Raw genomic sequence first — 22,310 nt, 5'->3', positions numbered from 1 at the left:
GGAGAGTTATTTGATAGCCTATGTCACTTTTTTTGGTTCCCAGAGTGGTAATAAAAAAATCGTCCAATAAAACACAATTTCCCTTTTCTCTTGGGTCCGGTATTCCCTTCCTCTTCAAATGCAGCTGTTTTCTTAAAGCTTCCTTCAAAAGTGAAGACTATGAAAAAAAAAAAAAAAAAAAATTTCTAAAGAGCCAAGAAGCTTTTTCAACATCAGATTGAAGTCGTACTTCTAAGTGCGGCTTCTAAAACAGGCTATCTGGAAATAATAAAAATAACAAATCTCAGTAAATTTTGTTTAAACAAAAGGGTAGTCTTCCTAAAAAGGTATCCTTCATTATCCTGTCATCTCTTTTCATAAATGTTTCCTGCATGTGAAGTCACTTGTATCCTCTAGCACACTTGACTTGTTCAGGTATGGATATTTATTTTGTGCATTTCTTTTTATTGCCTACACATTTCACTATTACACCATGTCAGGCCCTTTGTCAACTGACAGTCTGTGAGGGCCTGCATTTGGGATACATATCTAGGAGGCATAATAAGTAACAACAACATATAGAACACAAATCAGCAACCTCATATGTGAGAGAAAATTATTTTTTTTTACCAAAGTTCTGTAATATTCTCTCAACTTAAAACACTAGTATGTTAATTTTACCTGTTTTCCAAAGAGCATGTCATTATTATTGACACGCTGCTGGCTTTATGGTCCCAGGATGCATGAATTATTAGTGTTGCTTGACATTTTTAATTCCCTAACTCTGTTGCCTATAGCTATACTTCCCGTTAGCTATTACGGGTTTTAAGAGGCCATGCTAGTTCTTGGTCAATGATTGCTCGGTAACTCAGAGGTGTCAGATTCTCTTGTGGGCTTAAAAACAAACAAACAAAAAAACATGGTTGTTATTTTTGAACTTTATAAGACATTATCTAAATAAAATTGTAAAGCACTGTTATGTATGCAAAGCTTAGAGGACATCTATCCTGATTTTTGTAAAGAAACTACACTTGCTTTTCCTTTCTAACATTATTTTAATGACAAAACAATACTATTCAATGCAATTATTATTCAATTTTAGTGTCATTAGTCTCCAAATGCTCTAGTCTCTCAAGTATTCAATGAAATATTATAACAGCAGTATATCATATAATCCAATATATCTGAATATTTATTATCCAAAAAGTCCAGGAAGAACAGTGAAAATATTTGAGTCACAAAAATGTGTAGCATATTTATGAGTCATTAATTTTCCAGGAACAACATACTGATTCTTACTAGACTGAGTTTTTAAGTGGCTATTTGCTTGTTAGGTAAAGATGTAAACACTGAAAGCATGAAACAGAAAAACAGAAATATCAAAGACATCTGCTTTTTTTTCCCCAAAGAATTGTCATCCCTTTATTCATTTATATTTCCATTCTCATTGTGTTTTTCAGTATGAGATGTTAACTGACTCCCAAATGTTTAAATCTGTAAGCAAATCAATGCATTATTGGGAGGATTTTTAATTGTTTAAGAATCACAGTGGAGATATATTTTATTTTATTTTTTCCCTTTAATATACACTTAGCTTCCCTTATCAGTAGTAAGCACTTTAAATTGGAACACTGTAATGAAACTCAGTACAATTAATTGTCTGCTAGTCTTTTACACTAGATCTATACTACCAGTTATGTTGCTAAATTGTGGGTTTGGAAACTTGCCTTATACAGATTGACTCCCAACTCATGAAAGGATATATTCCAAAATCCAGTGATTAGTTCCAGTGATAAGTTTAGAATAGGAAACACATTTTCCAGTGTTCTCCTATTCCCAAACCCAATGTCCTATTTTAAGTCCTTGTCCCAACTGATCACTTTGAAGCATTTCAAACTCTGGGACAAATCTATGTGTTTGTTGTTGTTGTTGTTGTTGTTGTTGTTGTTGTTGTTGTTTTTACAAGCAGTGTATTACACAGAACTTAATTTAATATGTTTTCTATTTAATATGTAAAATTTAATATGTTTTCTATTATTAATTTATTGTCGAAATGGTTTCCGTACAACACCCAGTGCTCATCCCAACAGGTGCCCTCCTTGATGCCCATCACCCACTTTCCCCTCTTCCCTACCCGCCCCCCCCCCCCCCACTGTGTTTTGAAATACTCTTCTCATTTGGCTTGCATTCTTCTCTTTTCATCCTATCACCTAACCAATCTTTCTCAACTTCCTTTCTGGGCCCCTTCCTTTTCCCCATTCTTTAGTTTCTATTTTTTGATGCTCTTTTCATATATTTACTCAAAGAAACTTCATGAACTATTTACTATGTGTACTGTAGTGTAAAAAATATCTGAGGGATTCAAAAGTGCAGGCATGAAGACACTGTCCTGAATACCTCGACCTTTAATTAGTGCAGAAAGCCTCTAAACCTGTCATTCCAACTGGATGGTATCAGTGCTTCCTTTCTCCTCCCCACATTCCATCTGAGTGATCTCCATCATCCCCAGGACTTCAACCACAGTATGTACTGGCCAGTCCTGACACTTATCTACAGCTCTATTTTCAACTCCTTATGGACCTCTCTCTTTGGATGTCCTATAGGCACCTAAAATCCCGTGGGCCACACTTTAAATTTTCTCTGTACCAATGCTCCTTTATATTACACACACACACACACACACACACACATCATTGCTCATCTACTAGATTCTTAGTCTTGAGTGTTTCCAGTTGTGTTAATGCTTTCCCATCTCATAATGTCTAAACTAGCCTTGACTGGTACTTTGTTTCCTCTTTTTTTTAATTTAATTATTTATTTTGAGAGAGAGAGAGAGAGAGAGAGAGAGAGAGAGCCCAAGTAGGGGAGGGCAGAGAGAGGGAGAGAATCCCAAGCAGGCTCTGAGCTGCCAGCACAGAGCCCATTGCGGGGCTCAAACTCATTAACTGTAAGATCATGACCTGAGTGAATTCAAACGCTTAACCAACTTAGCCGCCCAGGCATCCCTCTGTTTCCTCTTTTCATATTGATTTTTTTTCTTATGTCTCCTTGCTTTCTTCAGAAATAGCTTCTGAATATCAATCCTTATTGCCACTTTCTTATATGAGTCCTATATCACCTCTCATCTAGATGAATGGCAATAGTTTCATATCCTATTTCCCAACCACACAGACCAGTGGAAATATAAGGAGCTTTGGAATCTTTCAAAATGATTAAAAGCACAGCTGCATAATTGACTAGTTATGTGCTCTTGGATTGCTAACCATTTGAAGTTTCAGTTTTGTCACATATGACATGAAGTGATAATCTGAACAATTTAGGTTCACTGAGAAAATTATTGTTGTTTGTTTTATAACCATCCCTGGCATGCATTAAATGCATACAAATGTTAGTTACCTTTTTACTTGAATTTATCCTGGACAACACTGTAAGAATTATCTTCCTTTAAAAATTTGATCATATTCTCATTGAAAATCTTCATTGACTTCATAATGCTTACAAATCATACTCACCAGGATATTTTAATTCCAATTTACTTCTCCAACCCCATTTCCTGCCTCTCCACTCCTGGCTTCTATTGAGTAAGTTGCACAACCTTCTCACCACTCACTAAACTTTCCAATTCCTGCAAATACTCTATGTCTTAGCCATACTGTTCCTGCCCCCACTTTGGAAAGGTTTTCTCCCACTTTGTCTCTTGGTAAAACTCCTACTTATCTTCAAGACCCATGTCAAATGGCCCATCTTCTGGAAGTCTACACTGACTCATCCAAGGAGAAATAATTATTCAGTCCCCTCTGTTGTTTACAAATAGTATATTAATTTCTTGTGACTTTCCCTATGCGTTTGAGTTTGTTAAACAACAGTAACAAGGACAACAATAGGAATAATTGACATTTATGGAGTGCATACTATATGTAAGACATTGTGCTGTGTCCTTTATATTTGCTTATCTCATTTAGACCTCACTACAACACAGTGAGGCAGACGCTATTCTATTCCTATTTTACAGATGAACAAACTTAAGCTTAAAGAGTTTGCATTTAGTCCCAGATGAATCACTTATGTAACTCTAACTTCAGAATCCATACTTTTATTTATTTTTTCATAAATATTTAAATGTTTGTTTATTTTTGAGAGAGAGACAGAGCATGAGTGGGGAAGTGGCACAGAGAAAGGGAGACACAGAATCCAAAGCAAGCTCCAGGCTCCAAGATGACAGAGCCTGACATGGTGCTGGAACTCACAGACCACAAGATCATGACATGAGCCAAAGTCAGACACTTAACCTACTGAACCACCCAGGCACCACGAGAATCCATACTTTTAAATATTATTTATTGTAAATATCATATGTTGGTTCACAAACTCTTTTGAGAATATAATAAAAGTAATAAAAATGACATTTGTGGTCCATTTGCATGTCAGGTAGCTCATGGATCCTCTGAAAGACTTCTGTGGATCACAAGGAATCCTCTGATCTGAAGATAAGGCCCCTTTCGTGGGAAGCCTGGTGACTCAGTCGGTTGAGCAGCTGACTCTTGATTTCAGCTCAGGTCATGATCTCATGGTTTGTGGGACTGAGCCCTTTGTCAGGCTCCACGCTGACAGCACGGAGCTTGCTTGGGATTTTGTCTTTCCCTTTCTGCTCTTCCCCTGTTTGCAGTCTTTCTCAAAATAAATAAAATAAACTTTACAAAAAGACCCCTTCAGATCAAATTTGAAATTCTTTAATCTGATGAACAAATATTCTCAAACTTTTTGTTTTCAAGTAAAATCCACATTTCCAATGACAGCCTTCAGTTACCTCTATAACGTGGCTTCTTAGCAACTCCAAACTCTTCAGGTTCCATGGAACGAAGTTTGAAAAACACTAGGTTAAGGTAATGACATGTACAATTCCTCAGATGTTTATTTCTCTGGCTCCTGGGTGGCTCAGTCGGTTAAGCATCCAATTTTGGCTCAGGCATGATCTCATGGTTCGTAAGTTTGAGCCCCACCTCGGGCTCTGTGCTGACAGCTGAGCCCGGAGTCTGTTTTGGATTCTGTGTCTCCACTCTCTCTGACCTACCCACTCACACTCTGTTTCTCTCTCTCTCTCTCTCTCTCTCTCTCTCGCTCTCTCAAAATAAATATTAAAAATTAAAATAAAAACAAAATGTTTATTTCTCTTTATGTTGGAGAGCAAGCTTCTTATGAACCATACCTAACTTATCATTGTATCCCATCATCAGCTTCGTGAGGGGTTATTTACACAATTAAGATTTTATGTGAATATTTCAATGAGTTAGGATTTAAAAGAAAAGTAAAACATGTTTCCACAACCAAGGTAAGTGGGGCAAATTGCTTTTTATCCTGGAAACAGAGCAACATTGGCAAATGGCTGACAAAAATGGAAATGTGTTGATACAGATTATTGAGACCCCCCCCCCCAAGACACATTTGGATTAATGCTCAAACATGTGAATTATAAATTAATCAGTGGATAAAAAGAACAAAGTGGTGATTATATATGAGTGGCAGAGATTGCTAATTGACTGCCAATGGACTGACTTTGGCCCACAAATGTTTGTCCTGCATAATATTTTTTAAAAATTAAGCCAGTATTTAAACACTAGGGTATTTGTTTTTTTACGTGAATCTCTGGGTTTTCAGCTTCTCTTGAATATTTGGAAGCTCTGACAATACTGGGCCCAGATTCTCACATGGTGACGATTGGCTAGAACTGAACAGCAGCTGTTCCCTCTACACAGGACTTGTACTTTCCAGGGCAGCACAGCCCCATTTCACACATTTACCATACCTGCCTGTCCCCTGTTGGCAGTTGTAACCCTAGAAGACTGGCCTGTAAATTTGAAGAGTTTACCACAAAACTGTTATTTTTAATAATGCATCATATGTTGCAATGCAAGACAAAAGTTACCTCTTCTAAAGTATATATGTTAAAGATATATACTATGAAATAGTCACTGAGCCTGCTAGGACTCCCAAAAAATGGTGTAAATAGAGATGTCCCACATTTAGTTTGAATCCATACCAGTTTGACTATGGAGAAACAAAAGACTTGAATTCTAGCCTACTGGTCAAAGACAAATCATTTCCACAGGTAGTAATGAAGTAGCATGGAATCCAGGTACTCTCTGGTGAGTATGAAATCAAATCCAGGAGCCCAATATTATTTCAGTGGATAAGGCATCCACAATTAAATGTACTTTTTAGCATTCATTGTCTATAAGGAAAACCAGAGGGAAGGGGAAGTGGTTGAGATGGAGATTGATGTTCTTTTTATTCTCTATATATTGGTTTTAAATTTGTATATCATCTTCTAATTAAAAACAATAATAAAAACCAAACATAAATGAACATTCTAGTTCATCACATTTTATAATTCTTTGTTTACTAGTCTTTTCTATGTGGTGATGATGATGATAGTATTATTAAAATTGTCTAGTAGGTTATAGTAGTTCCAGTTATTCTAAGTCCTTACAGTTCTATAGGGCTTTGAAGGAACTTTTCTCTTGAGAAAAAAAGTAACCTATCAAGGTTCAATTGTTTGTGTTGGCTAATAAATATAACACTAAATTTCTATTCCTAGTGCTTTGTTGAAGCTTAGACCAGAGTATATATATTAGAGAACTGATTTGATTTAGGAGGACTTTGAGTCCCTTAAGTTATCATGGAAAAACCAGCTCAAATCTCTTTGATGTGTCACTCATCTTTCAGCAGCCCTGCTAATATTGGAGCACTTCATTTTTTTTTTTCCAAAGCACTTCCACATACTGCAAACTTGCCTTCAGGTATTGCAATTAAGTCAATTTTAGGATATTTAGCTTAATGGAGGTACGGACAAGGGTAGCTCAGAAAGGAGGACAACTGACTGATTCAGGAGTTTTCTTTCTGCTTCAGCAGTCCTTAAGTCTGAGAGACTTAATAATTCCGATAAGTAGGTAAGAGAAACAACACCTAGGAAGACTCTGGAAATGTGAGAGTTGGTATTTATATTAGATCCTTACCATTTATTTACCATTTGAAATTTGACTATTCACAAACTACCCCAAAGTTTATGACATTTAAAAACTGTGATCATTTTTGAAGCTCAAAATTTGAATTATTTTGTCAGCTCTGGTAATTTGGAGAGAACCACTCAGCTAGAATGTGAGTCTAGTTGCTCACTGGGTATCAGTGCTGTTTGTTAGTTCTTTAACCATCTCTGTATACAAAGTGTTTCTCTTGGTATGGTTAAAACACATTGGGGCACCCGGGTGGCTCAGTCCATTGAGCATACAATTTCAGCTCAAGTCATGATCTCACAGTTTGTGGGTTAGAGTCCCACACCAGGCTCTCTGCTGTCAGCACAGATCCTGTTTCAGATCTTCTGCCCCCCTCTCTCCTCCTGTCCCCCACTCGTGCTCACTCTTTCTCTCTCTCTCTCTCAAAAATAAACATTTAAAATACACACATGCGTGCACACACGCGCGCGCGCGCACACACGCCCCCCCCCCCCCCCCCCCCACACACACACAGCTTTTTGTGCAAATAAAATGGTCTTTTAGGAGACCATTTTAGGAGAGTGGCAGTTCTGGTGAAAGGGGCTTCTCCACTGAAATAGGCTAACATTCTATCAGTATTTCTATGTATGTTTGCATACTTGGAAACTTCAGATTTTAAAAGTTGAAAATCTCAACGGTCTACTACCCTTTAGGTATATCCTGTAACACTGAGTCTCTCATTTGTAACAGTGCACAGCCTTGAGTTTGCCAACATTTGCCAATTTAATCTTCATTTAGTCAAATAAAAACTCATTGAATGCCTATTTGCACAGATATGGGATTAGCAGAGATTAAAACAAAACATTGTTTCAAATGAGGTTCCTTCCAGAGATACTCCTTACCCTCAAGATTTAAAGACTTCTGTTTCTGGTCATATGGTCCACTAATTATTCACATTCCTTTCCACTTTGCTGTATCTTTACACATGCCTTTTCTTCTCCTTTAAATGATCTCTATGCCTAAATGCTATTTTCAGTCCAGATTCAGCTCAGGTGGTAATTTCTCCAGGAAACCTTGCCAAGGAGAGTTGAGCATCTTTCCCTGAGCTTACCTAGCATTCTATACAGATTTCCCATGATGTTTTTTATTGTATTGACATTATCCATTTGTGTGCTTGTCCCCACTCATATCTCCCATCATCCCTAGATCCTTAGCTTGTTGGGGGTTAAGCCAGATTTGTTTGTTTGTTTTTCATTAGTGGGTATCCCTTGTGCATATCAAAGTGCCTAGAAGAGTAAACATTCACATAATTTCTGATAAAGTTCAAAGAACTGGATGGAGGAAAATGCCCATCAGGGGAGAATGGAATGAGGAGGTGAGGTGGACATTGTTCAGGATGAAAAAAAGCTGAGTCAGCAGTATTCAGTATATACAGAGCAAGAAGGTGCAGTTAATTGAGAGCTGACAGGACACTGCCATATGAGAAAAGAGCAACTACACTGGAGAATAAACTAGCAACAAATCCAAGAAATACGGTGGCCATTTGTTCAATGACCATATGATTGGGTTTGATTCTGGGCCTATCAGGCAGTACTTTGTCAAAATGATCCAACCAGATGTGTTTTATATCCAGAGGAAATAAAACATTTAGGATAACCAAATAATGTTTCAAACTTTTTAAAAATGCAAATGAACTATCTTTATAAGAAATGCATAAATTAACAAAATTCAACCATATATGTAATTTTAACTATGTCTAGGCAGTCAGAAAGAGAAATTGTAACTGTGTGCCACTGATTTATCTTTGTAATGAGCTTAATGCTCTTAACATGTTTTCTTATTATTACATTAAACAGTATAAATACAAGTTCCAGGTAAATTATTTCACAGTTTGATAATCACTCTAATTATGAAAATCTGATGAAGCAAGAATTCAACCTGGAATAGCTCTAGTCTTTTGATTCTCCTTTAAAACTTTACATTTATGCTTCCCTTACTTCAAGAAAAAATATGTGTATTTATGCCATTTAGTATCATTTACTGTCAATTGATATAAAACAATTAATATTTAATATATTATTTTATTTACAAAAGTTACTTAAATTTGTGTAAGGTCTTTTCAGAATTTTTACAAATCATATTCACAGAAAAGTGCTGATTTTTAATTTTAGGAATCTTTTGTAATGACAACATCTCCCCAAAATGGGCCTAGTTACTTGTTTTTGCCTGAGGATGTGACTTAAATCAAGATTTTCCAATTATAATCTGAGGAAAGGAAAACAGGTTATGTACAATTATTTTATAACCAAATATTTCCATCTCTTTTCATTGAGTTCTGTGATATCCTGAGCAGTACTAGGCCCTGGGACAATCAAAATTGATTAGAAAAAGCCCCTTCCTTTGAGGCACTAATGGTCAAGTAGGGCAGATAAATATAAGAAGAGAAAAAGGCAATGTTTGAAAAATAATTAGCTAGAGGTTTGGCTAAGTGCTATGGCAGCAGTGAAGGAAAGCATTTGGGCCAGTACGGAGGCCTCATGAATGTATAGTGGGGAAGATGCTGAGTCTTAAGGATGACTAATAGGAGGTGGAGAAGGGAAGAGAATTCCAAGCCAGGGAAAAAGCAAGTACCAGGACACAGTTTCAAAAAATAAAATACATGATGCATCGAATCCTTGAACACAGCAAGCATGTTCCTATCAAAGGGCCTTTGCACTTTCTAGTTTCCTTTCTGGAACACTTGTCCACAGAAAGTCAAGTGGCTTATTCTCTCATTTCGGTCAGTTCTCTGATCAAATGTCATGTAGCACTCCTTAATCTATAATTTCTATCTCCTGACTGCTTTATTTTTTCCAGAGGAGTTATTACTATGTGCTTATTATTTATTAACCACATTAAAGCCTGCATGAGGGCATGAACTTTGTATGTGGTTGGGTCCAAAGTTCCTAGAACAGGGAATGGTCCCAGTAAGAACTTGTGAAATGAATGAGATAATGCACCTATAAGCTTTGATATCAAGCGAGTATACCTGAGATTCAACTTTGCTTCTGCTACTATTTCAACACGTACATGTCTTAGGGGGGTAAACATGTTAAACAACCATGAACTTGAGGATAGAAGCATGGGCTAGAGAGATGAATAAAACATACTCCATTCCTGGTCCTAAAACTGTCCCATCAGTTTCTTAAAGCTTTTCTGAGTAAGCCAGAAGCCTCATATATTTGTAGGATTAAGAATTAATCATACATGTTGAAAGGTAACTTTCAACCCCAGATGAACAATATTACAGAATCTAGATAAAAATATTTTTGAAGGAGTTTGTGTCATAAATTATCCTTGCAATATAGTCATGACTATAATCTCCTTAGCAAGATTTTCTGGACTAGAAGCCCAACTCTTATAAAAGTTCACATTTTTCCAGGACTTCTCAGTTCTGAGATAAATGAAAATACAAACCTCAATGTCAGAAACCAAAACATTCATAATTATTTCTAACTTGGTGCAATTCTGCTTGAAATTGCCAAGAAATGCACATTTCTTTACCAATATAATGATATTGTATGACTTATATTTGCACATGACAAAATGCTTTAAATATGCTTAACTCAGAATGTGGGGAAATATTTGAATTATATTAATAGGAAAAGGGATCTGGTTGTTATAACTAGGCTGCTAATTACTAATATCACATACTATATATTAATATTTGTAGTTTCTCCAGGTTAATAAAAAAGGTAGCTATTTTATTTGATTATAAAATAACTGAAAAGATTGATTTTCCCAATTCTAGCAATATAAGTCATGCACTTTTAAAATATTTGAGAATATAATTTTATTTATTAAAAATTTTTTTAAATCTTATTTATTTTGAGAGAGAGACAGAGTGTGGGCAGGGGAGGGGCAGAGAGAGAGAGGAAGCCACAGAATCAGAAGTAGGCTCCAGGCCCTGAGCTGTCAGCACAGAGCCCGACACAGGGCTCGAATTCACGAACCATGAGATTATGACCTGAGCCGAAGCCACACACTTAACCAACTGAGCCACCCAGGCACCCTTAATTTTATATTATTTTAAATGCTTGCCAAACATCAAGCATGAATACAGTACTGATGTTCTATAACTCTAAGTTAAATTATATTTAAAAAATATAATTAGGAATATATATTTAAAAAATATGTTAGGAATATATAAATATATGTTAAGAATATATATGTGTGGGGGCGCCTGGACGGTTCAGCCGGTTAAGCATCCGGCTTCAGTTCAGGTCATGATCGCACAGTTCGTAGGTTCAAGCCCCGCATCAGACTCTGTGCTGACAACTCAGAGCCTGGAGTCTGCTTCAGATTCTGTGTCTCCCTCTCTCTCTCCCTGCCCCTCCCCCACTAGTGCTCTCTCTTTCTCTCTCTGTCTTTCAAAAATAAATACATTTTTAAAATTTAAAGAAAAGTATATGTGTGTGTGTATATACACATATATGAAGAATATACACATATACTTTGATATAGTCTATTTTTTTCTTTTGTTGCCTGTGCTTTGGTGTCAAATCATGAAATCATTGCTAAGAACAACGTCATGAAGTTTTTCCTTGAAATTTTCTTGTAGGAGTTTTACAGTTAGAGGTCTTACATTTAAGTGTGTAGTGCATTTTGAGTTGATTTTTGTGTACAATGTAAGGTAAGGATACAATTTCCTTCTTGTGGATATGGATAACCATTTTTCCCAGCACCATTGTTAAAGATGATCCTTTTTCCATTATGTGTTCTTAGTACCCTTGTCAAAGATTAGTTGACTGTGGGGGCGCCTGGGTGGCGCAGTCGGTTGAGCGTCCGACTTCGGCCAGGTCATGATCTCACGGTTCGTGAGTTCGAGCCCCGCGTCAGGCTCTGGGCTGATGGCTCGGAGCCTGGAGCCTGTTTCCGATTCTGTGTCTCCCTCTCTCTCTGCCCCTCCCCCGTTCATGCTCTGTCTCTCTCTGTCCCAAAAATAAATAAAAAACGTTGAAAAAAAATAAAAAAAAAAAAAATTAGTTGACTGTGTATGTGTGGATTTATTTCTGAGCTCTCTATTCTGTATCTTATGCAAGTACCATACTGTTTTAATATGCCAATACCATTCTGTAGCTTTATAATATGCTTTGAAATCAGGAAGCATGACGTGTCTGCCTTTGTTAATAATTCTCCAGATTGTTTTGTTTTCTTGGGTCCTTTTCGTTCCTTAGGAATTTTATAATTGTTTTCTCTATTTCTGTAAAAAAAAAAATGCCATTCGGATTTTGATAGGGATTGCATTGACTCTACAGATAGCTTTGGGTAGTGTGAACATTTTAACAATATTAAGTCTTGCAATTCATGGACACAGGATATTTTTCCATCTGTTCATGTTTCCATTCTTTAATTTCTTCCATCTATGTTTATAGTTTTCAGTGTACATGTCTTCGATCTCCTTAGTATGTTTATTCTTAAATATTTTATTTTTATGCTATCATAAAGGGACTGTTTCCTTAATATAATTTACAAATAGTTTATTGTTATAGAAACACAAATGATTTTTTTTTAATTTTTTAACGTTTATTTATTTTTGAGAGAGAGACAGAGTGTGAGTGGGGGAGGGGCAGAGAGAAGGAGACACAGAATCTGAGGCAGGCTCCAGGCTCTGAGCTGTCAGCACAGAGCCCAACAAGGGCTCAAACCCACAAACTACAAGAGCATGACCTGAGAGGAAGTCGGACGCTTAACCTACTAAGCCATCCAGGTGCCCCAAAACACAACTGATTTGTATATGTTGATTTTTGTATCTTGAAACTTTACTAAATTTATTAGTGTTAATGGTTTTGATTATGTGTGTGTGTGTGTGTGTGTGTGTGTGTGTGTGTGTGTAAGTTAACAGAATGAACAAGCAACCTATGGAATGGAAAAAATATTTGTAAATCATACATCTGATTAGGGATTAATTTCCAAAATATGTAAGAAATGCCTATAATTCCATAGCCAAAAAAATCTAATGACTCAATTTTAAAAATTGAGGGGACTTGAACAAACAATTCTCCGACAAAGACATATAGGTAGCCAACAGGGATATGAAAAGAGGTTCAACATCAGTAATCATCAGAAAAATACAAATCAAAACCACCAATCACCTGTTAGAATGACTTTATCCAAAACAAAACCAAAAACAAAAACAGAAAAAACAAACCATGAGTGTGGGTGAGAATATGGAGAAATTGAAACACTTGTGCCCTGTTAGTGGGAATGCAAGCTGCTGCAGCTGCTATGGAAAACAGTATGGAGATTCCTCAAAAAATCAAAAATAGAACTACCATAGGATCCAGTAATCCCACTTCTGGGTATTTACACAAAGAACTGAAATCAAGATCTCAAGATCAATATCTTAACACATCCATGCTTATTCCAGCAATATTCACAATAGCAGTATGTGGAATAAAACCTAAATGTCCATGGATGGATGGGTGGATAAAGAAAATGTGACACACACACACACACACACACACACACACACACACTGGAATATTATTTAGTCTTTAAAAAGAAGGAACTCTTGCAATATGTAACAACATGAATATTATGTTAAGCAAAATAATCCAGTCACAGTCGCACAAGTACTGCATGATTCCACTTATATGAATTATCTAAAATAGTGGAACTCACATAGTAGAGAGTAGAATGGTGGCTTCCAGGAACTGGGGATAGGGAGCAATAAAGAGTTATTATTCAATGGCTATAAAGTGTCAGTTATGTGAGATAAATAAGTCCTAACAATCTGCTTTACAACATCCAATAGTTAACAGTATTGTATTTCACATTTACAAATCTGTTACTGTAGGTTCGTGCCAAGTGTTCTTGCCACAATTTTTTAAAAGAATATATATGTATATACACATAATTTTAAAATATGTAAGTTGCTTAAAAATACTGAAACTGTGTTTTCTTTTTGTTTTGAAAAAATAAGTTCCATTATTAGAAGTTATTGGTCATTTAGTTAAAATTAACATTATAGCAGAATGAGGGATTTTTTTAAACTAGAAAGCTGAAATAGTTACTGAATTTGAATTACTGAAACTAGGAAATATGAACTTATGAAAATTTGAGAATCCTTCAAAACGTGAGTATACGTTTCAGAGTTTTTCATGAAGCCAGCACATGTTGCCTGTGTATATTCATTATCTTTGTAAGTAGTAGCAAATATTTAACATTTATGTGCCACCTGACAGAGCAAACACCACAAAGACATTTATTTGTTAATCATAAAGAAAATAGGCATTAAGAATAATTTAGAGCATGTTATTTATGTCCCCAACAGGCTAATCTTTACCTTACAATAGAGGAATGAAAGAAAAAATGCTCACAGGAAAGCAGTCTTTATTTTTCAGAGGTTAGAGAAATTGGACTTTTACTTACAATAAACACAGAACATGTTAAGAATTTTCTCCCCTATGTGATCTTGGGAAATAGTTTTCCATGCATAGTGGAAGCTTGAAAGAAGACACAAAGAGAGGGGAGGAAGAGGAAGGGAGGGAGGGTGGGAAGAAAGTAAGAAGGGAGAGAAAGGCAGAGAGGAAGGGAGAACGTGAGAGAGAGGGAGGCAGCAAGCACATAGACACATCCGTTATGTAACTTTACATGCTGCAAATGAGTTGGCTGCAAGATTACAAGGTAGGTAGGGTCTAACACCTGTGCCTTCGTTGCTTTCATGAATGACAACTGCAGATATACACACAGTCACAAGTTGAGAAGTAGAGTGAGTATATCAGACTTTTGACATCTCCATATAAAATATTTAGATATGACACAAATGGTCTCCTATTTTTCAGTGTTTCAACTTAAGATAGATTCCATATGAAAAAAAAGTATACTCCTTCATGGTGTAGCTTATAAATTGATTTTTCAGTTCATCAGTGTAATAATATCTCACTAGCAAAAAAAATCAATTTTACCAGATCCCGTCTATTTCTGCCTTTTTCATTCATAGCTGAGATTTAGCTGTCCGGGTGAAAGGGAAGAGTTACTATTTGAATAAGTGATGTTGCCCATTTAAACATAGAGCAGTCAAGTGTTAATTTTTACATATTCATGATTGCCAGTATTTTGATTAATTCTCATGACATCAACTGGCGTCATGCTTGAATTAAGATTTCACGATCTTATGAGCTATTCATATATGTTATTCACATAGACCTAGGCATTATCAATATTTTCCCTACAAAGAAAGACCACATATATATATACGTGTATACGTATGTATATACGTGTATATATATACGTATATATATACGTATATATATATATGAAGGATAAAATACCTTAGGAATGTATTGATCAGTTTGTAAGTAAAAATAACATTAAAGTTAAATTTTATTGAATTGGCAAAATGATTTACATATATCAAGAATTCTTGGAATATTAATTTTTACCAAACCCTAGGGAAAAAATCACCAGTATCAAATTTCATCTAGAAGTAACTAAATCTTAATGTTGCTTATGAAATAGAAATAAAGTTCCTTTTAAGTGTTGTAAGTTTTCTTCATCTCTGAAAATAATAAATTTATGACAACATGGATGGACCTTGAGGGTATCATGCTAAATGAACTAAGACAGGGAAAGGAAAATATATGATTTTACTTATATGTGTAATCTAAAAAATTAAAGCAAAAAAACCCAGACAAAACATCCACAAACTCATAAATACGGAGAACAAACCGATGGTTGCCAGAGGGAAGGGGCATGAGAAGATGGACAAAATAGAGGAAGGGGATAAAAGGGTAAAACTGCCAGGTGTAAAATAAAAATAAAAAGACATGGGGTACAATGTACAGTATAGAGAATATAGTTAATAATATGTAACAACTTTGTAAGGTTGACAGATGGTAGCTGGATTTATCCTGGTGATCACTTCTCAATGTATATAAATGTTGAATCACTATGTTGTACACCTGAAACTCACATAATATTGTATGCCAAATACAATTCAATAAAGAATGAATGAATGAATAAATGAATGAATGAATATTAAAAATAATGTTTTAGGTAGATTATTCCAAGGCAAGCAGCATAGCATGATGATTAAGTTCAGAAATGGCTTTTCAGGGGCGCCTGGGTAGCTCAGTCGGTTAAGTGTCCAGACTCTTGATTTCCACCCACGTCATGATCTCACTCTCACAGTTCATGAGATAGAGCTGACAAAACAGAGCCTGCTTGGGATTCTCCCCCTGTCTCCCTCTCAAAATAAATTAATAAACTTAAAAAAATAAATGGCTATTCACTTGTATTGCTTTATTTTTTATTTTGTTTTTAAGTTTATTTTGAAAGAGAGAGCAAGTGCGAGCAGAGGAGGGGCAGAGAGAGACAGGAAGAGAGAGAGAGAGAACCCCAAGCAGGCTCCATGCTGTCAGCACAGAGCCCAACTTGGGGCTCCGTCTCATGAACCATGAGATCATGACCTGAGCCAAAATCAAGAGTCCCATGCTCAACCAACTGAGCCACCTATGCGCCCACGTGTTGCTTTTTTTAAAGCCTGCCCTGACATTGCTAAAGTTTTGTCTTGGGCAAATTGCTTAACCTATCTGTATCCATTTTCTACCCATAAAATGGGGGAAAATGTCTATCACACAGGGTGCTTGTGAGAATTAAATAAGACATTCCATTCAAACTAAGCACTGCGTGTGGGGCACAGAGAAAATGCTCCGTTTTCGATATAATAATAATAATAATAATAATAATAATAATAAAGTCATTAAAATTGAGGTAGCCTCTGTTTAAAAATAAATTAGTAAATTTTATGACTATGGCATTTGAAATGTTTACTTACAATCAGTTTGGGAGTGTGGGTTTTAAGAATTTTGACAATTACGTTTGTGGGAGAACATATTTCTGAGTTCTTTCTTCCCTACAAACTTAGATGTGGAACTTCAGTTGTTTGCATATTATTTGAACTACCATTTATACAAGTTTCTAAGATACTATCTCTAAAATTACCTTTAGAAGCCTCCTATCTGTTTCCTTGGCTTGTATTCTACAAGTGTAGATGAGATAAGTATAGCATTACGTGCTAAAATATTCTGCAAAAGTCAGCATGGGTTTAAACAGTTTCATTGGTTCAGTTATCAATGGAGTTATCTGTATTCATGTATCATTTACAGCAAACATCCAAGCAGCTTCATAATAAAATTCTTAGTTAGAAACAGTAACTAATATAAAATAAAATCAAAACATATATCTTCTCTTTATGGATACCTTTATTTCATACTTCAGGATTCTGTTTTTTGGCTGAACTTTCTGATATTTATGCTGGGTGTACAATTAGTGAACTTGGCATTGACACATGTTTAGAGGTCAAAACCATGCAAGAATATAGTCTCTTGCTTTGTCTGAGATTGCCCAAGACCTTCTGTGATAAGTGGCAAGTAAATCGTCTGCTATATTTTACATAAAGAAAGGAAAAAAGGCTTCATTATAGGCTTCTATTAGATTAAATATTTTTCAATGACAGGAGTGTGTGCAACCTAGTATTATAACCTAAATAAATTCTAAATATTAGGCCTTTAAATACTTTTTTTGTTTTAGGTTACTTTATTTCATTGAAATTTAAAAATTTTTTAAAAACTATGACCTCAAATATTATTAAGTTGTGCAATTCATATCATAAAGAAATAATAAATAACACCTAAGATTTGGAGTGTTTGCATTTTTATTAACTTTGATCTAAAAAAAATTCAGTTGAAATTAACTCAGTGTATTTCAACATATTCTCTAAAGTATTTTTATTCTGTTATTTCATAAATGCTACTTTGTGAAGTTCTAGGACATTGTTATAATTATAATATCCCAGAGTAAATTATTTTAGATAACACAAAATTTAAATCAGCAACTGCCTGTCAGTTAACACAGTAGTAGCTTTTAGTACCCTAATTTATCCTTTTTCCTCTTAAGAAATAGGTGTCCCTCAAATATCTACATCTATCTTTCTGTGTCCATATGGTTTTGAACAAGTGGTGAAAGTATTCACTATTTGCTGTGTACCCACACTTGTATAGTTCAGCTGGAGTACCATCTGGTATGGTACTCTTCCCATTTTCCTCATTTTGATTGCTTTCTCAATCTGGAAAATGGTAGCTCGATTGTCCATCGGGTCTCCATATGGCTGCTGGATCATTCTATGTAGTATCTATCCATCAGCAATATTTGATGGGTTATTTAAAGTTCATCCAGGGTGTTCACAAGTTAATACATTTTGTCAGAAATATCAGAAATTTTCTTTGGAGAAATATCATAATCTTAGATTTTAGGAAGAAAATCTTTTGGATTGGTTAGAGGAAAGAAACAAGAAAACACATCCGTATCTTTCTGAGAAGCAGATGGCTACTCTTATAGTGTTAGTTATCCAAAATTGTTTCTATTTTTACCCTTCTATACTGTCTAAGATGACATTTTAGAGGAAACAGCATCCTTACATGCAGATCATCTTTGTTGCTTGAAGGACAACTATTGAGATAAGAAAGCATATGAGATTAAATGTCTGTAGAACGATGAGGCAGCCCAAAAGAGCTATAAAGATCTGGCCATGAAAATGGAATCCTATCCTAATGATAGATGCCATGAAGATGTGATAGAAGGCAAGAGTGTAAAGATGTGAAGAAATTGTGGTGTATATCCTCGTGTGAATATAAACTTTCCTGAAGGAGATCATAGTTTAGCAACCCCCTTTCTTCCCTCCTACCAAAATAAGGCAAATCTTTAATAAATTTTGGAGCACCAAAAATGTATAGTTTCTTAATTTATCATTCAGCATTCTCCATTTCTCCATGGCTTTGTAAGTAGGACGGAGTAAAAAGATTGTTTTCCCCTCTCTTTCTCATCTTATGGTTTGCTAATTTTATTTTTATCTCTTTTGCCTTTCTCTTTTCTCATTCATTCATTTATCCTTTCCTTTCACAGTTATGGAGTACCTACCATAGATTCAGGAGAGATAACAGGTAATTTGGAGAGGACTGCTGTGTATTCACGGAGCTCTTAGGAGAAAGAAGGTATGTGAATAATTACAATAAAATGTGATCGGCACCAGGAAGTTTTCATAAAGAAATATGAAACCGCAGAAAGCCCCCTAACTCTGCCAAGTGGATTCCAGATTAATACATGTTTCCCTGAATCACTATCTGCACACAAATATCTGCTTTATTTTACCTTTCACTTTTATTTTACCAAGATTTAATGAGTATGTATATTCAATGACATCATTTGTTGTATACACAAGTAGAAATATTTCTACCTGGCTTAAAACCTCAACAACCTAACAACCTAACTGAAATTGGAACACAATTTTCAATTTACCTTATCTGTGTAATATGTATAAAATTCCTTTGAATTATTTATTCCCTCTTTCTTTAAAAAATATTTTTTAATGTTTTATTTAGTTTTGAGAGACAGAGAGACAGAGTGCAAGCGGGGGAGGGGCACAAAGAGAGGGAGACACAGAATGCGAATCAGGCTCCAGGCTCTGAACTGTCAGCACAGAGCCCCACACGGGGCTCGAACTCACAAACCACGAGACCATGACCTGAACCAAAGTCAAACACTTAACCTACTGAGCCACCCAGGTGCCCCTCCCTCTTTCTTAAAATTATTCCTTCTTATGTAAAAATGGAAAAGATGTTCATGATTCTTACCTGGTCATTCATTCTTTGGATAAGCTTTTATTTTGTAACCCTTAACATGAGACCAGAATTTAGCTTTCACTTTAAAGAAAGCTTTAATATCCATATTTGATTATTGCATGTCTTATTTTATGACCTTACTGAAAAACTCTTGATATCTCCAAATTTTGCAAAATGCTCGCTCTAGAATCTACCTTCTCCAAAGTGGATTAGAATTCTGTTACTTTTATCTCAGAGGAGATGTGTTAGCTCCATATTAAACTCTAATTTTTAAAAAATTGATTGAAAAATGACATGTAATTGATATCAGATTAGAGTTGTACTTAAATGAGAATTAAAATTGTCAGAAATAATGTGAAGACTGAATGATGACTATTCCAAGTACTGTACTAGGCTAAAGCTTTATAAAACATACTAGCTTTATTTATAATAAAACTAAAAGTTTAAAAGTTTTATTCAAAATCAGGTAGCATTATCATCTGACTAAAAATGTACAGTTTGTATGGGGCACCTGGGTAGCTCAGTCAGTAAAGCCCCTGACTCTTGATTTTGGCCCAAGTCATGATCTCGCAGTTCATGGAATCAATCCCCACACTGGGCTCTGCACTGACAGTGTAGAGTCTGCTTGGGATTCTCTCTCCCCCTCTCTCTCTGCCCCCCACTTCTCATTCATGTGCGCACTCTCTCAAAAGTAAAAAAAGAAAAAAAACAGATTAAAAAATGTATATTTTGTGAACTTATTCAATTTTATATTCAATTGTTATCACTTTATATCAGTCAATTAAGAACATTTGGACCTAGGGGCACCTGGGTGGCTCAGTCAGTTAAGCAGCCGATTCTTGATTTTGGTTCAGGTCATGATCTCACAGTTTGTGGGTTCAGGTCCCCCACTGGGCTCTGCACTAACAGTGTAGAACCTGCTTGGGATTCTCTCTCTGCCCCTTCCCAGCTCTCTTTCTCTCTCTCTCTCTCTCTCTCTCTGTCTCTCTCAAAATAAATAAACTTAAAAAAAAAAAAGAGGGGTGCCTGGGTGGCTCAGTTGGTTAAGTGTCTGACTTCAGCTCAGGTCATGATCTTGCAGTTTGTGGGTTTGAGCCCTACGTTGTGCTCTTTGCTGACAGCTCAGAACCTGGAGCCTGCTTTGGATTCTGTGTCTCCCGTCTCTCTGCCCCTCCCCTGCTCACACTCTGTGTCTCTCTGTCTCTCAATAATAAATAAACATTGAAGAAAATAAAAAAAATTAAAAAAAAAACATTTGGGCCTAAAAAAATTTCAAAGTAGTCATAAAAAAGGCAAATCCTTACATTTTGTACACAAAATGAATATAATAGATTTTCCCCTTACTTTTCATTAATTTGCTCTGGTGTTATATAGATACGCCATTATTATTATGAATTTGTATGTAAAATTCATTTAAATTAATTTTCATAAAATCATCTCTAATAATTTTATAAGATATTATTTAATTCATTTCTTGGTGGTGCAATGTAAATATTTCAAAGCAAAATAAAATACTCTCTAACTAGCACCTATGTATAATATAAGATGACAGAATACTTATTTAATTAATCTTTGGACACTCCATGTAATTTTTTCTGAAATGATAAGTTCACATGAAAATATTTTTAGATGTTTTTAACAAACAATTTTTAGTTTTTTCTGTCTTCCTCTATTTTGGTGTATATTTTGGGAATCAAATGCATTCATTGTGAATAAGGAGACATAAATAAGAAGTCATTATTACTATAAAGACAAAAATTTATCAAGATAAATTATATTCTATAAGAACACATTAATCTTTCTCATAGACTGTTATAAACAGAAGATCCAAGCACAGATCATTGCTCTGAGATATTAATTTCTTAAAAAGATAATATCTAGTAAAGAATAATATTTTAAGTATTAACTACTTCACCCATTTTCATTCTTAAAGCTGTTTCTTAGAAGTAATTTCTTTATTTTCCCAAATTACTACAACTTTTCAAAAAAGCTTATCTCTTCAGACAATCTTTGTGCAGGAGAGCTGAGATTTCCAGAGAATCATACTAATTAGTGAAACCGAAGGACAAATTGGAGAATGTATTCCTAAAATATTTTGGTATGTATTGATGTCTATGCACTTAACAGTGCCTTTGCTTAGAACACTTCATCAAGCCTTGGTTTCATTTTTGTCTTTCAGGATCTCAATAATTGCCCCATTTCACCTTGTCTAGATTGGCCTCCATCAATTAATCTCTATCTCCTCAATGTGTTAATTTCCTCTGTGAAAGTTTTCACAATTTGTGATTATTTTTTCTCTCTATTGATTTAATTGTTTATTGGTCTCTCGTATCAAGCATGGAAGCTTCATGTAGGCATCAAACTTTGCATTTTAGCAATATAGGTTCAGCAACTTGCATAGTGGCTGACACACAGTAGGAGTTCAGTAAATACACATTGAATGTATTAATGAGTGAAATCAAACTTAACACTTTTTTTTTTTGGCAAAATTTCTACTAGCTCAAAATCACCTTAAGTGACATGTTTCAGTGTGTGCAAAAATCAGATATTCCAAGAAGTCGCTCACAAATTATGTGAAGGAATTATTTATTATTACTTCTAGTATAAAACTTGTAGAATTATGACAATATTTATGCAATAGCAATAGGGAAACATAGAGTAATAACTGCTGAAAGAAATG

General features: G+C 35.3%; 1 long non-coding RNA gene across 1 annotated transcript in view; it reads left to right on the top strand.

The window, feature by feature from the left end:
* LOC132673684 (uncharacterized) overlaps nucleotides 1-21,942 on the top strand; it is a 120,744-nt gene extending 98,802 nt beyond the window's left edge. The window contains exons 4-5 of the long non-coding RNA XR_013557473.1: nucleotides 18,915-19,003; nucleotides 21,634-21,942. This is a non-coding gene — a long non-coding RNA (uncharacterized LOC132673684). The remainder of the gene's footprint in view (nucleotides 1-18,914; nucleotides 19,004-21,633) is intronic.
* Nucleotides 21,943-22,310: the final 368 nt, after the last annotated feature.

This window comes from Panthera onca, chromosome C1 (genome assembly GCF_046562875.1).
Source record: "Panthera onca isolate mPanOnc1 chromosome C1, mPanOnc1 haplotype 2, whole genome shotgun sequence".
NCBI classification, from domain to species: Eukaryota; Metazoa; Chordata; class Mammalia; order Carnivora; family Felidae; genus Panthera; species Panthera onca.
This window is presented reverse-complemented; position numbering and strand designations above follow the sequence as displayed.